Source organism: Pteropus alecto, unplaced genomic scaffold (assembly GCF_000325575.1).
Source record: "Pteropus alecto unplaced genomic scaffold, ASM32557v1 scaffold56, whole genome shotgun sequence".
Lineage (NCBI taxonomy): Eukaryota > Metazoa > Chordata > Mammalia > Chiroptera > Pteropodidae > Pteropus > Pteropus alecto.
Genome location: NW_006438871.1, coordinates 419,419 through 424,926, shown reverse-complemented (window position 1 = coordinate 424,926; position 5,508 = coordinate 419,419).

Below are 5,508 nucleotides of genomic sequence, written 5' to 3'. Positions count from 1 at the left end.
TTTTTAATTATCTCTTGGATGACATTTACACCAATAACACCAGGCTGCGTGACAGGACAGTGGGACGGTATTCTTCCTGGCGGGATGCGAACGAATGGGATGTATTAAAATAAACGTCATAAACCCACCTCCGCATCAGTTCCTAACTGCTTCCGGCTCGACGTGTTTCTCTCTCGACCCATCTTTCGTTACTTTTTAATTTAAGCCATTTCGAGAACTATGCGAGAACCAATCAATGCCGTCCCCGGCCCCCGGCCCCCAGAGCTGCTGCCGTCTGCCGTGGCCGTCGGGGGCCGGCGAGGTGGCTCCTGCTGCCGCCGGTGTTCGGGCAGAACCGAAATGCTTTGTCTTCGGTGAGGTGTTAAACTTTACATGTACTCGACAGCAATGTGTGTGCGTGTTTCGTTTTCGTTTTGTAAAGGTGAAGTTTGTGTTTTTATCTAATATGACCAGTTCTGTATACCTGAGAGCCTGCTGGGTTTTTTTTTTTTTTTTTGAACTGAAAGGAAACAAACAAAAACCTACCAACCAAACCCACACGCATGGAGCACGCCCTGTCTTTCCAGTGGCCTAGCCGAGTTCTGTCTCCGGTCACAGCCTGTGGCACGGTGGCCGGGGTTTCCTGGGTGATGACTGGGAAGTGACAGCCTTCTGGGCCAGCAGTGCCCCTGGGACTGACTGTCCTGGGGACTCGAACGTGAGAAAGCCACGCCGCGGCCCGGGGGTGTCGGAAACGGACCGGGTCGGAGAAGCCACCTGCCAGTGTGCGGGGCCGAGCCAAGATGGAGGCCACACACCTGTCCGAGCTGCCACGTGGGTGACGGTGCCAGTCCAGAAGCGGCCGACCTCACCGTCCTTGCACGCAAGCCCGTGAAGGGTGCGTCCTGTGTCGCCCACAGCTCGCTGTCCTCGTCTGCAAAGCCACGAGGCTTGTGTGACTGTCGGGCGCCTCGTTGGTCTGGAGCGCCGGCGAGCGGCCCGTGTCCCGTGTTCGGTGGAGATTTTATGAAGGGCTCCTTCGGGAGGCACCCTCACCGTGCGGTTTCGGCCGCAGCATGGCGCCTCAGGGCGTCGTGGGGCTGGGCCAGGCGGCCATGTCCCCTGGTTCTCGTCTGACCCTCGCAGTGGAACGTGGTGGACCACGGCTCCGTGTGAGGGGCCACCGAGGCCCTGCCCCGGGCCCCGGGCCCCATGCTGGGCACGGTGGGCTGTGCCGTCCGTGACACTGCCGTGAATATGTGTCTGATGTCGGGTGTATAGATGTAGTTTATGTTTTTATGCCTCTGCGAGGTGCCGAGAATTCCGCTTCATTTTCCTTCCCGTGAAACCGGCTGGCGCATGGTCTGCCCCTTAAAGTGGCAGAGCAGAGAAGCCTGGCCGGCCTTCGGGGCCGAGCACGTGCTGCCAGCGGGGCCAGGCGCCCGCGGGGCTGCTGGAGGGAGGCCGGGGGGGGACCCGGACAGCTGGCTGCCTTCCTCCATCGCCCAGCTGAGGGCCTGCACGGCTGGACAGAGCTGGGGCCACAGGGGTACCCAGTGCATCCTGCCCCGAGCGGGGACCCCCAGCTCTGAGAGGCTGCAGCCCGTGAAGCTGGGGGCGGGTCTGGGCCAGGGCTCTGCCCTGCGTCCTGCTCTTCCCAGGCCCCTTCCCACCCCGTCGCCCTGGGCTACCTGGGTGCAGCCGAGAGGCAGCCTTCGCTCAGGGCTGGCTCTCCGTCCTCATGACCCCTGCGCCTTCAAGCCATGGGCCCCTGGGCCTTGGTACGCGTCAGTGGGAGCTGCAGCTCAGGGAGCACGAGGTTTGTGATGCCATGCCAGAGCAGGTGGGGGCACCTCGGGTCCTGGAGCCCTGGCAGGGGTCCCGGGCGGGGCCGTCTGCGTCCTCGTGCAGAAGCACGTGGCACCTGCCCCAGCCTGTCCCCATTTTTGTAGTCCTGGCCCCACGTTGCAGAGGAACAAAGCTCTGAGGTGGAGGCCTCCACCCTGTGCATCTGCGGTCCCCTGGTCACAGCTGCCCTCGCCTCGTGTTGGGGGTTCCAGGAGTGGTTGGGATTCCAGGCGGCGCGGCCTCCTCCTCTTCCCCCTCTGTCCAGGCCTTGGGCTCCGGTCTGAAGTGGGTGGGCCTGGCTGGAGGGCACTGTGCCCACGTGGCCGGCCAGCGTCCTGCGGTCTCACCCTCCAGCTGGCCGGCCCAGGGTGCGCTCAGACCACCTCTGGGTGACAGGCCTCTTGGCCTCTGCTTTCCAGTCTGGCACACAAAGCCCCGTGTGGACCCAGGGACATGTCACGCTGTGACCCACATCTTGGCCTCGGGTCCCTCCCACCCTGTTCTGAGACAGCTGTGCCTACGGTGTGTCCTCAACTGTCTTGGAGGGACCCTGAGTTCTCTGGGGGGGGGACAGGAAGTTGTCCTGGGAGGCAGCTGTGTCTAAGGGGTCCCTGTCTCCTGGGTCCTCGGCCTTCCTGAAGAGGCCGGGGCGCTGGCCCTTTGGTCTGGGGTGGCTGAGCCCGGGGCGAAGGCCTTCATGTGCACTGAGTAGTCAGACGTGCCCCCCACGAAGGGGGCTCATCCCGTGGGAGAGCCAGGTGCTCAAGGTCAGGGGAGGACGCCTCGCCTGTTCCCTTGAGGAGGACCCAGGGCCCTGACCTTTGACCTGCTGCCCTTCCCCGGGGCGGGCTGTGCTGTAGCAGTGCTGACGTGTGCACGTCTCCCCGTCACGGAGTTGCACAGGACTGAGGGGCCGTCCCGGGGGCAGCAGGAGCGGGGTGGGGGGCCAGGCTTTCAGCCCAGGCGCTCGGAGCCTGAGCCGGAGACCCAAGGTGGACGGAGCAGAAAGGCCTCGTCTTGCACCAGCGCGGGACCCGGTCCACGTCAGCACCCTGCCTACACCGTAGCGACGTCACTGCTGCTCAGCGGGGTGTGTGGTGGAGACTGAGGCTCGATGTTGGGACCGGCCCCTCCAGCTGCAGCCCTTAGGTGCTTGCTTCCCAGGTCCTTGGGGTCCTGGGCGGCAGCCCCCGGAAAGCTGTTCCCCTAGTCGGCCACGCCTCCGCGTGCCAGGCATTTCCCACACGGTCCCCGTGTGCGGGCCGTGGGCAGCAGCCTGTGGCAGGTGCTCAGGCCCCGCCCGCAGGGTCCCCTCCAAGGACGGAGGCGGTACAGCGGTACAGCGGGGCTCGGTCCCCGGTGCTCGGTCCCCGTCTGCTTCCTGGCCACCCTGCAGCACGGCGGGCGGGCCTGTGTCCCCTGAGCCCGCTGGCCCCGGCTTGCCCCCGGCGGCAGTCACCGCTGACGCGAATGAGCAGTTCAGTGCCGTCTGCGGGGTCGCCTGTGGGGCCGAGCCGCACGACAGCGCGAGTTGGGGCCTGTCCCCGCGGCTCCGGGCATGGCTCCGTGCTCTCCTCAGTCCCTGCCTGCCGTCCCGTGTCCCCCCGGCCCCGCACCGCTCAGAAGCCCAGTGCAGAAGGAAGCTCAAAACCGGGTGGGCCCTGCACCCGGCCTGCCAGGATCCACTCACCCCGCAGAGGCACGACCCTGCGGCCTCACTGTGTTTGGTGGGGTGCAGACCAAGGCCGGGAGTGGCGGTGTCCCCTGGGGCCTGGCCTGGAAGCAGGGCCAGTGTCCCCAGCCCATGTGGGTTGGGGAGGACTATTTATAAGGACACTGTGCACGGACCCTTTGACCACTTGGGGACGGCCGAGGCAGGTGTCAGGACAAGCTCCGCTGGGCTCCTCCTTGCCCTGACCACCCAGAGTGTATCCTGGGCGTGTCGCCATTTGCCCTTGGGCATCCCACATGACCTTGGGCGACCTTGCCATGTGGTTGTGGCCAGTGGGTCACTTCACTCTCAGAGACTACCGCTGGGTGGCTGTGCCGGCCACCCTGGTGTATGTACGGAGAGGCTGTGGCTGCCACACGCCCGCCGGAAGGGGTCTTGGGGTCTCCCACCCACCCCTGCAGCTCAGAGGGCTGAGGTGGGGGCTGCTCCGTAGATGAAGCGGGTATGAGCCATGGCTTGAAGCCAGGCCCCGGGATCGCCACCCACCAACCCAAGCCCCCAGCCCCGTCTTCACCCGGTGCCACGTGCCTGTAAGAGATCAGGTGTGAGGCTGGGGCGCAGGCCCCGGCCAGGTCACCTCCCCTCCCCGCAAGCCGAGCTCCCTGGGGACATCGGGCCACCTTGCCCTGCTCACGCCCGCTTCGGCCGAGCGTCTCCCTGGGCCCGTTTTCTCCTCACCAACCTGCATGCAGCCTGGAGACGGGGCCGGCGGTTGAGTCTTCTCGGGCCCTGAGTGATTTCTGAGGTCCTGTGGTGGCGAGCTCAGAGCCGGGGTCCTCGTAGCCCTGGGGACCCCTGGGGGCCTCAGTCTCAAACTGCCGTGACTGCACTGACAAGGACCCACCAAGTTGCCCCTGGGTTGGGGGCTGGGACCCAGCCTGGCCTCGGAGGTGCCTGCAGTGTGCAGGAGCTGGCCTGTCACCCCAACACCGCCAGAGCTGGAACCCACCCACGCTCTGAGGGGTGCTGGGACGCGGGCGTGCGCTTCTGCAGAATGAGATGCTCCTGCTTCCAGCTGGGCCCTTGGGCTGCCGGGAAATGCGGTCTTCACCGTCTGGCTGCGGCCCGCCCGCCCGTGGGCACACACGGCCTTCGCCCCTGCCCCTTCCCGGCCCTGAGTCCATCTCCACTCCTGGGCTCTGGGTGGGCTGGGCCCGGGTATGACTGGGCATCAGCCTGTGGCAGCACCACACGGCCTTCGCCCCTGCCCCTTCCCGGCCCTGTGGCCCTCGCCGCCTCCTGCTCTGTAGAGCCGTGCCGTGTTGGGTCAGGGCTCTGCTGGGCACTGCGCTGCCCAGAGGCCCTTAGCGGCTCTGGTGTGCAGGCAGACAGACAGACAGACAGACAGGCAGGCAGAGAGGCAGAAGCACTTCCTTCCCCTCCATGGTCCTCCCGGGCGGGGGACACACGGCAGGCTCCAGGCCTGGGCAGGAGAGCGGCATGGGGGCTGCACCCCTTCACACCCAGCCCTCGGCCACAGAGTGTGGGCTCTGAGTCCCCGTCACTCTTACGTGGGGACCCCTAGGCCCTCAAGACCACCTTCTCACATCTCACGTCACCCTGACTGTCGGGGACAGGGAGCCCAGAGCACACACCTGGGCGGGGCCAGCCCTGGGCAGGACCCCGAGCCCCGGCCTGGCCTCTGAGTCCATCTCCACTCCTGGGCTCTGGGTGGGCTGGGCCCTGTGCCAAGCCTGAGGGCCCTGGGGCCTGGGCTGGGGATGGGCTGTGCCCGGGTATGACTGGGCATCAGCCTGTGGCAGCACAGGCGGCTCTGTGGTACAAAGGGCACCTTCTCCAGGTGCTTGAGAATGGCCTTCTGTTGGGCTGGCCGGGGACAGGTACTGGGCCTCTATCTGGCTGCCCCAGGGCCCTTCCTGGTCCTAGCTCAGCTCTGCAGGCCCTCAGGGCGAGTAGGCAGGTGTCACCTGGAGTACAGCTCCCCCCCC